Consider the following 12,197-nt stretch of genomic DNA (forward strand, 5'->3'; position numbering starts at 1 on the left):
GAGGGAATCCTTTTTTTCTTTTTTTTTTCTAATTTAAATTCATTTATTTTAATATATATTGTGCTTTTGTAAACAGATATGAACAATTTATCTTTTCTCAAAAAAAAGCTTTTCTACTTGTTTCCTAATGCTTTCTCTTTCTTTGTTGAGACTGTCTGTCATTTCATTTGTTTCCTGCATGTTTGTAATCAATCACTGATGCATTTTTATGATGGCTACATTAAATCTTCAGACAAATACAGCAGCTGTGTTGTTCTGATTGCCTTTTCTTATTGAAGTTGAGGTTGTCCTGGTTTTTGGTAAAATTAATATTTTTTTATTGCTACCCAGATATTTTTGTTATATAATGGGACTTAGATCTTATCTTGGGCTTCCTCTGACACTGTTCTGGTAGCGAAAGAGAGTATTCCCTTGTTACTGCCAGCTGATAGTGGAAGTCCTGGTTCCCTGCTTGGCCCCTGCTGGCATGCAGAAATTGGAGCATTTCCTTATTACTGCTCAGTGATTGTAATCTCCAGTAGGCCTCACTGATTCCACTCTGGGTAGGAGGAGCAGCAGTGCTTCGATACTGCTCCACATGGCCTCAATGACACCATGGGGACAGGATGTGGCTTTATTACTTGCGCATTGGTGGCTTATTCTGACACCACCCCAGCGGGGCTGAGGAGCTGTCTTCTTTATTGCTGGATAGGGGTGAAAATCCAGGATCGCATCATGGTCTCTGCTGATATGGTAAAGGATGGGGGGACTGCTTCTCCTGGTAAATCCTGGCTCCCTACTTGGCCTTCTTTGACACCACCCTACCAGGGATGTTGGGACACTTCATTATAACTTGGTGAAGAATGGAAGTCTACATAAACTCCTTATTCAGGCACTAATGGTGAGTGTAGATGTGGGGGCCTTGTTTTTTTTTTTTTTTTTTCCTGCAGTGTTCAGCTGTGGTAGAACAATTACTGTCTAAAAGTTTTCTGTCTTGCTAAGTTGCCCCTTTCCCGATATTTTGACTAGAGAGAGGCAGGCTTTTGTTGGGGCTTTGTTTGTCTGAGTCCACTGATGTTTCTGGTGGCCAGTTTTTCTGGTAACTACTCTGGGATATATGAGGCAAAAAGAAAACTCAGGGAACTCTGCCATTTTGTTCCTTTGGTGTCAAGGTCCCTTGCTGGCCTGCTTTATTTTCTTTACTTCAGAATTTTCTTATGTTCATTTTATATATTATGTCTAAGATTTTTAACTCTACTTAATAAGACCAATAGACAAAGGCACCTTTACTCCATGTTTCTATAAATGAATGTCCCAAAGTTTCTGAAAGTTTCTGGAGTTTTTAGGGCTTTTGCCCCTCTTCCAAAGGAGTATCAAATTAGATATCCAATGGTAGTTTATAAGCAAACATGTCTGTTTCTCCAAACATACAAGAGCATTGCGTATTATCTTACCAAATCTCCATTGCCAGGTTAAAAGTAGAAAATGATATTTTGATTAAATGTGTATTTAATAAATCATGAAGTTGACCATCCTTTCATAGTGTTTACTGGGTATTTATCCCTTTTATGTGAATTACTTATTCATTTAATTTGTCTATTGTATTGATTATTCTTTTCTTATCACCTTGTAAAAACAGTATAAACATTAAGGGTAGAAAAGAAGAATAATAAAAATAAACATTCATGAAAAGATGCTCAACATTGCTAATTATTAAAAAAATGCAAATCAAGACTACAATGAGGTATCAATGCAAAGAAATAGAGGAAAACAGCAGAATGGGAAAGACTAGAGATCTCTTCAAGAAAATTAGAGATACCAAGGGAACATTTCATACAAAGATAAGCTCGATAAAGGACAGAAATGGTATGGACCTAACAGAAGCAGAAGATATTAAGAGGTGGCAAGAATACACAGAAGAACTGTACAAAAAAGAGCTTCATGACCCAGATAATCACGATGGTGTGATCACTGACCTAGAGCCAGACATCTGGGAATGTGAAGTCAAGTGGGCCTTAGAAAGCATCACTATGAACAAAGCTGGTGGAGGTGATGGAATTCTAGTGAAGCTATTTCAAATCCTGAAAGATGATACTGTGAAAGTGCTGCACTCAATATGCCAGCAAATTTGGAAAACTCAGCAGTGGCCACAGGACTGGAAAAGGTCAGTTTTCATTCCAATCCCAAAGAAAGGCAATGCTAAAGAATGCTCAAACTGCCACACAATTGCACTCATCTGACACGCTAGTAAAGTAATGCTCAAAATTCTCCAAGCCAGGCTTCAGAAGAACATGAACCATGAATTCCAGATGTTCAAGCTGGTTTTAGAAAAGGCAGAGGAACCAGAGATCAAATTGCCAACATCCGCTGGATCATGGAAAAAGCAAGAGAGTTCCAGAAAAACATCTATTTCTGCTTTATTGACTATGCCAAAGCTTTTGACTGTGTGGATCACTTTAAACTGTGGAAAATTCTGAAAAAGATGGGACTACCAAACCACCTTACCTGCCTCCTGAGAAATCTGTATGCAGGTCAGGAAGCAATAGTTAGAACTGGACATGGAACAACAGACTGGTTCCAAATAGGAAATGGAGTATGTCAAGACTGTATATTGTCACCCTGATTATTTAATTTATATGCAGAGTACATTGTAAGAAATGCTGGGCTGGAAGAAGCACAAGGTGGAATCATGATTGCCGGGAGAAATACCAATAACCTCAGATATGCAGATGACACCACCCTTATGGCAGAAACTGAAGAGGAACTAAAGAGCCTCTTGATGAAAGTGAAAGTGGAGAGTGAAAAAGTTGTCTTAAAGCTCAACATTCAGAAAACTATGATCATGGCATTGGGTCCCATCACTTCATGGGAAATAGATGGGGAAACAGTGGAAATGGTGTCAGACTTTATTTTTGGGGGCTCCAAAATCACTGCAGATGGTGATGACAGCCATGGAATTAAAAGACGCTTACTCCTGGAAGGAAAGTTATGACCAATCTAGATAGCATATTAAAAAGCAGAGACATTACTTTGCCAATAAAGGTCCGTCTAGTCAAGGCTATGGTTTTTCCAGTAGTCATGTATGGATGTGAGAGTTGGACTGTGAAGAAAGCTGAGCACTGAAGAATTGATGCTTTTGAACTGTGGTGTTGGAGAAGACTCTTGAGAGTCCCTTGGACTGCAAGGAGATCCAACCAGTCTATTCTGAAGGAGATCAGCCCTGGGATTTCTTTGGAAGGAATGATGCTAAAGCTGAAACTCCAGTACTTTGGCCACCTCATGCGAAGAGTTGACTCATTGGAAAAGACTCTGATGCTGGGAGGGATTGGGGGCAGGAGGAGAAGGGGATGACAGAGGACGAGATGGCTGGATGGCATCACTGACTCAATGGACGTGAGTTTGAGTGAACTCCGAGAGTTGGTGATGGACAGGGAGGCCTGGCGTGCTCCAATTCATGGGGTTGCAAAGAGTCGGACATGACTGAGCGACTGAACTGACTGAACTGACCGTATAATCCAGGAATCCCACTCCTGGGCATACCTGGAGAAAACCACAGTTCGAAAGGATAGATGTACCCCAGTGTTCATTGCACTGCTGTTTATAAAAGCTAGAACATGGAAGCAACCTAAATGTCCATTGCTGGAGGAAGGGACAAAGAAGGTGTGGTACATATATACAATGGCATATTACTGAACTGTAAAAAAAGAATGATATAATGCCATTTGAAGTGACATGGATGGACCTAGAGATTGTCATACTGAGTAAAGTCACATAAAGAGAGACAAGTATCATATGGCATCACTTAAATGTGGAATGTAAAGAAATGGTACAGGTGAACCTATTTACAAAACAGAAGTTAAGTCATGAAAGGTTGTTGCTGAACTACGAAAGACACCGGTATTCTTGGCCTCCAGAGGAGAAGAATTCAATCCAGGGCCAGAGGCAAGGCTTGATGGCTCAGAGCTTTTGTGTAATACAGTTTTATTAAAGTATAAAAGAGACAGAGAAAGCTTCTGACATAGACATCAGAAGGGGGCAGAAAGAATACCCCCTTGCTAGTGTTAGCAATGAAGTTATATACCTTTTAATTAGTTATTACAATGAATCAAAAGACTGTCTCAAGTTTGTGAAAAATTTACCAGATTCACTCTCATAATATACATTCTGAGATATTAGGATTAGTCAGGTTTTCAGGAAGGAGAAACTGTCCTGAAGCAGGATACATTATTGGTGTATAATCCCTAGTACAGAGTTTAAACTGAGTTGTGTAATTGACTAAGACTAAGGAATGTAGACAAAAAAAAGTTTGTCCTTTCCTCCTCCTTGAGAATTCCAGACCCCCCTATCTCCACTTCAACAGCCTCAGACCCCATTCTTCTCCTTGGGGACTCTGGACTTCTTATCAGTCTGCCTAGGAATTGACTCTCTGTCACAGATGTAGAAAACAAACGTGTGGGGGCAGTGGTGGAAGAGAAAGTCACTCAGTCATGTCCAACTCTTTGTGACCCTATGGACTATACAGTCCGTGGAATTTTCCAGGCCAGAATACTGGAGTGGGTAACCTTTCCTTTCTCCAGGGGATCTTCACAACTCAGGTATCGGACCCAGGTCTCCCACATTGCAGGTGGATTCTTTACCAGCTGAGCCACAAGGGAAGCCCCATGGGGCAGGAGGGAAAGGAGAGGATAAATTGGGAGATTGAGAGTAACATATACCTATTGCTATATATAGAATAGGTAATAAGGACCTACTCTATAGCACATATCAATACTCTGTTAATGCCCTATATGGGAGTAGAATTTATAAAAGAGTAGATATATGTGTATGTATAACTCACTTGGCTGTACCCCAGAAACTATCACAATGTTGTAAATCAACTGTACACCAATAAAAAAAAATTAAGTTAAAAAATAAAAAATAAGCCTGATAATTTCACCATAGGAAATTAAATTAAATAAACATTAAGGGTATCAACCCTTTGACTTATTTATTGCAAGTACGTTTCTTGGTTCACTAAGCATTTTTTAAAACATAGGTTAAGTAGAGGGCATTACCCTAAGCCTTGGGAATAAGGCACAAAGTGATAATAATGCATGATCTCCGGAAGCTTTAATTTTATGGGGGAAGAGCAAAGCAACAACAAATGAGCTAAAAATGAAAACAAAAACAAAGTAAGCAAAGCACAGTAGGGTAAACTAAGGATGCAAGCAATGAATATTAAAGGGAGGAGAAGCCATTGTGGTCTAAAATGATCTAGGAGTTCTTCAAGAAAGTTACAGAACATAATCCTCGCCTTAAAAATGGAATATAAGAAACTTTGTGGTTTCATGTTAAGTATAATGATAATATAAAGTTTGCTTATATAAGTTTTATATTATCAGTAAATTTTTTGAATTAATTTTTTATTGTGAGGGATGAGCATATTTGTATGTGTTTATATATACACATGCACACACATATATGTGTATTTATAGGTACATCAGTGTATTTATAGGTAACAAATTCCAGAGAGTATATGCCAAATAGTGGTTGTCCACTAAATGATGTTTAGTGAATGTTTAGCAGATGAGTGGTTATCCCTAAATGATGGGAAGACAGGTAAACTAACTTTTAGGGGTTTTTTGTTTGTTTGTTTTTTTACCTTGATTTTCTGATTTTTCTACAGTATGAATTAAAAACAGATTTAAGTGATTATGCCACAAGGATAAAGGATCATAAAATAGTATAACCAAAATTTAACATACTATACCAGATGTTCATTATAATTTTGATTGTGTACAATTGAATCCACAGTTTGAAGTGTTTATTTCCAGTCTGTTACAATACAAATCGAACACCATCAATGGTCCAGATTTCGCACGTATGTGAAAAAGCCACCTGTAAGGTTTGGTGATTTATAGTTTAGTTGTTTAACAGTGGAATGCTTTAAAGATACATTGCTGATGAGCAAATTAGCTTGTTTGTAAGGCATACTTACAAAAAAATTGTGGCTTCTAGAGAAAAAATAGAAATTGTATAGTAAAAATTTAAGTCTTTTTGAATTGAAATATAGTTGATTTACAATGTTTCATAAGTTCAGCAAAGAGATTCAGTGATTCTTTTTCAGATTCTTTTCCAGTATGGTTATTACAAAATATTGAATATAGTTCCCTGTATAATACAGTTGGTCATTGTTAAGTCTTTTTTACTTTAAATTCTGGGTTTTATTAAAGTCTAACTCTGCTGCTGCTGCTGCTGCTAAGTCACTTCAGTCGTGTCTGACTCTGTGCGACCCCACGGACGGCAGCTCAACAGGCTCCCCAATCCCTGGGATTCTCCAGGCAAGAATACTGGAGTAGGTTGCCATTTCCTTCTCCAATATATGAAAAGTGAAAGTGAAGTCGCTCAGTCGTGTCCGACTCTCAGCGACCCCATGGACTGCAGCCTACCAGGCTCCTCCATCCATGGGATTTTCCAGGCAAGAGTACTGGAGTGGGGTGCCATTGCCTTCTCCGAAAAGTCTAACTCTAGTGTATTCAATTCTTCATTAGCCATTGAAATCTATATATGAAGATTTATTTTCCTTTTAATGATGTTATTGATTTCAAAAGTGTTTTTCTCCATTTAAGTAAACATGAGAAGACAAAGGAATTTAAATCTGCCACAGATACTCTGCTCTTAGCTAAGGAAGATTTTATGTTATTTGTGAGCACATACTAAGTACTTGTTGACTGATTCTGGTACTGAATTCATTGTTACCTCTGTTCAGTATCTATTGCTGAAACTCTCATTGTTTTTTGTTTTTTGTTTTTTAACCACTACAATATTGTAAAGTAATTAACCTCCAATTAAAATAATAAATTAAATTTTAAAAAAGCAAAACAATACAATATTGTAAAGTAATTAGCCTCCAATTGAAATAAATAAGTTTATATTAAAAAATAAATAAAGTAGGGGGTGAGGTGGAATCAAACTCTCATTCTTGAATTAACATTGCTTTCACTTTCTTCCCGCTGAGAACAGGATAGACATTTTAGACCTTTTATAGTATAATTCATGGTTGACCAATACTATGGTTTTCTGTTGTTCAGTTGCTTTGTACTTTATATTATTAAGTTGGTACAAAAGTAATTGCAGTTTTACATTGTTGAACTTTGCCGTTTGAGTTTGGAATACATTCTTAAATAAGTGTGGTTATGTTATACATCATTTTAGTATGCATTTCTTGCTTTATGTTTTTTTTGCTAATGACTTACTACTTGCTCTGTATTTTATATTTATTTTAGAATAAGGAAATGATGTTAGACAAAAAGCAAATTCAAATGATTTTCTTATTCAAGTTCAAAATGGGTTGTAAAGCAGCAGAGACAACTCACATCAACAATGCATTTGGCCCAGGAATTACTAACAAACATACAGTGCAGTGGTGGTTCAGTAAGTTTTGCAAACAAAATAAGAGCCTTGAAGATGAGGAGTACAGTGGCTGGCCATTGGGGGTTGACAACAACCAACTGAGAGCAATCATCAAAGCTGATCCTCTTATAACTATATGAGAAATTGCCAAAGAACTTAGCATCAACCATTTTACGATGGTTTGATATTTGAAGCAAATTGGAAAGGTGAAAAAGCTTGATACATGGGTGCCTCATGAGCTGACTGCAAATAAAAAAAAAAAAAAATGTCATTTTGAAGTGTTCTTTTATTCTATACAGCAACAATGAACCATTTCTTGATTGGATTGTGACATGCAACAAAAACTGGATTTTATACAACCAGTGATGACCAGTTCACTGGTTGGAATGAAAAGAAGCTCCAAAGCTCTTCCCCAAACCAAACTTGCACCAAAATAAGGTCATGGTCACTGTTTGGTGGTCTGCTATCTATCTGATCTACTACAGCTTTCTGAATCCCAGCAAAACCACTACATCTGAGAAGTATGCTCAGCAAATAGATGAGATGCACCAAAAACTGCAATGCCTGCAGCTGGCATTGGTTAACAGAAAGGGCCCAATTCTGCTCCATGACAATGCCTGACTGCACGTTGCACAACCGACACTTTACCAGTTGAAAGAATTGGACTACAAAGTTTTGCCTCATCTGCCATATTCACATGACCTCTCGTCAAGCAACTAACACTTCTTAAAGTATCTTGACAACTTTTTGCAGGGAAAATGCTTCCACAACCAGCAGGAGGCAGAAAATGCTTTCCAAGAGTTCGTCAAATCCTGAAGCATGGATTTTTACACTACAGAAAATAAAGAAACAAATGTGGATTGTAATGGTTCCTGATTTCATTAATAAAGATGTATTTGAATCCAGTTCAGTTCAATTCAGTAGCACAGTCATGTCCGACTCTTTGCAACCCCACATACTGCAGCACATCAGGCCTCCATGTCCATCACCAACTCCCGGAATTTACTCAAACTTATTTAAGTCTAGTTATAATGATTTAAAATTCACAGTCCAAAACCGCAATTACATTTGCACCAACCTAATAGTATTGAATTGCTGTATTGCATTCAGTGAAATAGACATAAAATTCATTTTGTTATTTTTGTTAAAGACAATCTTAATGTTTTAGGCATTGTGTAATAAGCTAGAATATATAATTTTCTCAGTGTTTTCAATTTGTGTTTTAGTTTTTATTTTTTATAAATCACATGCTTCAGACTTTTTAATTCTTCATCTAATGCTGTGTCAGTACTGTAGCAACACCATAGTCCTAAGTATGTGGCAAATACTTTAAATTCACTTTCACCTTTTAGTCTCCTTAATTTAACATTTGTTTTTTTTCATGGCTTATATTTGGCTTGATTTAGAATTTGTAACGGAGAAGGCAATGGCACCCCACTCCAGTACTCTTGCCTGGAAAATCCCATGGACAGAGGAGCCTGGTGGACTGCAGTCCATGGGGTCGCTAAGAGACGGACATGACTGAGCGACTTCACTTTCACTTTTTACTTTCATGCATTGGAGAAGGAAATGGCAACCCACTCCAGTGTTCTTGCCTGGAAAATCCCAGGGATGGGGGAGCCTGGTGGGCCTCCATCTATGGGGTCACACAGAGTCGGACACGACTGAAGCAACTTAGCAGCAGCAGCAGCGGAATTTGTAAAACCATAAGTGTGCAATTGAAGTTAACCCTCATACGATATGGGTATGGTGTATATGAAAGGTACTTGCAAAGCAACTAAATAGATCAGTTAACCAGAAAGATGCATTCTAATGATACAGTATTGTATTGCAGTTAAGAACAATCTAGGTTTAAATCCCAGCTCCTTCTAGTTTGACTTTAAGCAAGTTACTTAATCTCTCTTTACCTCAGCTTCCTTATCTGTAAAATAAGGCTGATGGAAGTACCTACCTCTGGATTGTTATCAGAATCAAATTCATGTGAATAGTGCATGGCACTTGTAGGTGCTCAATACATACTACTTTTCACTTAAACGCTGATCACCAGAGTTAGAGAGAGCTCTAGGAACCATAGAGATGTGTTCCAAAACTTGGACACATGTCTTGGTGAGCTGAGCCAGTGATTATCTTGTATTTATTTCAGAATAATTTCCTACTCGAGGCTTCCCAGGTGGCACTATTGGTTAAAAAAACAAAAAACAAAAAACTACATGCCAGTGCAGAAGACGTAAGAGATGAGAGTTAGATCCCTGGGTCAAGAAGATCTCCTGGAGAAGGAAATGGCAACCTGTTCTGGTATTCTTGCCTGGAGAATCCCATGGCCAGAGAAGCCTGGTGGGCTATAGTCCACAAGGTCGCAACAAGTTAGGTATGACTGAAGTGACAGCACAGTACAATATCCTAGTCAAAAAGCAGACTTCTGATCTGTGTACAGACCAGAAATGGCTAGCAGAGATACCATCTAAAGAAACTGGGAATACCTTTTGTTCAAAATGAAAATACTTTAAATGATTTGTTAAATGAATTTTCATTACAATGAAATTGATGCTAAATAGGAAAAGTTTGAGAGCCAATTAGAAATATCCATTAGCTTGTAAATACTGGTCAATATTACATTATTTATTTAGTATCCAGTAGGGTGCTGTAGTCTCCACAAATACTTTCTTTTGAAATGTATCCTTTTAGGATTGAAATTTATCAGGTTGGAGTTTTTAAATAATTAACCTTCCTAGCATGTTTCACACATTTCCTTCACCATACTATACTGAATATATGAAACATTTTAACCTTTTTCTTTTCTCTTTTTCGGTTTTCTGGTCCCAACTGTTTTCTTTTTTTAAGTTTTTATTGGGGTATATTTAATTTACAATGTTGTGTTATTTTCAGTTGTACAGCAGAGTAAATGAGTTATATATATGTATATATATATATATATATATATGTATGTATATAAACATATATTCACTCTTCTTTAGATTATTTTCCCATATAGGCCATTACAGAGTATTGAGTAGAGTTCTCTGTGCTATACAGTAAGTCCTTATTAGTTATCTATTTTACATATAGTTGACCTTTTTCTTATAATTTAGGAATATTATGAACATTATTCATTGTATTTCCTTGTAATCTAGCAATGCCCTTTAGGCCTGTTGAAATGTTTAGATCTACTTGTTCCTATGCTAAATGCCCCTGTTCTGTCAAGCATTTATCATTTCTTGCATCTAGATTTTGTATGTCTTCCTCCAGCTGTTTTCACGCAGCTGTCAGGATGTTCTTTCTGGCAGCTCTTTCCACTGACTTCCCTTCCCCCTTATTTCCTACTTGGAATCTGCAGAGGGCCAGAAAAGTTAGCCAAACTGGTCATGTTAGTCTGTGTGTATTGCAACATCTACCTTGGGTGCTGAAGCCTTTTATTTTTTTAATGGGGGTGCATACTTCCTGTTTCTTGATGGTAGATAGAAGACTTCTGAATAAATGAGATATTACTGTAATTGTTATATAAACAGAGGTCAGTATTGGCTAAGTGTATTTGATACACTGATAGCAAATCTAGGTTAGTCTAGTTATTTTATCTTTTTAAAGTAGTAGCATTACGTTTTTCTAAAATCTATAAGTCAACTTAACTTCCCTTCCCTATATATAATTTGGTTAAAGTTTTAAGTTTGTTAAATATTTGAAATTTACTTATTATGTTTTTCAAAGGTAAAGTATATTTTTTGTATACATAGTGCATCTTTCAGAACATACCTTACATCTTTATTTTCTACTCATCCTTCCTTATATCCTAAATGAACCTAATTATTTTCTTTTAAACTAATTTGTAACTGTGCAAAACATCATCTCTGTAGCCCTTCCATTTGACAGTTTCACACTCTTTACAGGGCTTATTTGTATTCTAAGCCACTTGAAATCTCTTTTTTATAAATATTCCATCAGTAACAGCTGTCTTCCTCTCCAGTACTCTTGCCTGGAAAATCCCATGGACGGAGGAGCCTGGTGGGCTACAGTCCATGGGGTCACGGAGAGTCAGACACGACTGAGCGACTTCACTTTCACTTTTCACTTTCATGCATTGGAGAAGGAAATGGCAACCCACTCCAGTGTTCTTGCCTGGAAAATCCCAGGGACGGGGGAACCTGGTGGGCTTCTGTCTATGGGGTCGCACAGAGTCGGACAGGACTGACGCGACTTAGCGGCAGCAGCAGCAGCAGCAACAGCTGTCTTATTCTGAGATTTTATGTTACAGTGTGTTATTTATCTGTGACATTATTATATATTTATGAATACATAGTGTGAATATATATACACATATGTATACTTGATAATCAAGAATTTTATGTAGGTAGTTACTTGTTCAGTCATGTCAGACCCTTTGCTACCTCATGGACTGTAACCTGTCAGGCTCCTCTGGGATTCTCCAGGCAAGAATACTAGAGTGGGTTTCCATTCCCTTCTCCAGGGGATCTTCCCTACCTGGGGATCGAACCCAGGACTCCAGCATTGCAGGCAGATTCAGTGTAACCTGAAACTTATTACTCACTTGACAATACTTCCCGTGTAATTCTGTGTTCAAAATTAACTTAATTAGTGTAGTATCTCTCTTTGGGATTTTTCAGGGGCTCTGTGAAGCATCCCAAAGTTAGCTAGAAGTCAAAGTGCTTCATTAGAATGATTTACGAACTTTTTCAACAAATAACAAAAAGATTTAGAACACTCAGTCAAATAGGATTATAGGTCATTGTGAAACAATAGCTATTCACTTAACCAAAGTCACAATAAAGGATTTCAGAACAGATCATTTAAGACATAAAGAAACTTAAATCTAT

General features: G+C 37.3%; 1 protein-coding gene and 1 pseudogene across 3 annotated transcripts in view; both read left to right on the plus strand.

The window, feature by feature from the left end:
• CHM (CHM Rab escort protein) overlaps nucleotides 1-12,197 on the plus strand; it is a 249,696-nt gene that overhangs the window by 197,842 nt on the left and 39,657 nt on the right. The gene's annotated exons all lie outside the window — the stretch shown is intronic.
• LOC133243090 (histone-lysine N-methyltransferase SETMAR-like) lies at nucleotides 7,254-8,196 on the plus strand (annotated as a pseudogene).

The sequence above is a fragment of the Bos javanicus genome, chromosome X (genome assembly GCF_032452875.1).
Source record: "Bos javanicus breed banteng chromosome X, ARS-OSU_banteng_1.0, whole genome shotgun sequence".
In the NCBI taxonomy this organism is placed as follows: domain Eukaryota; kingdom Metazoa; phylum Chordata; class Mammalia; order Artiodactyla; family Bovidae; genus Bos; species Bos javanicus.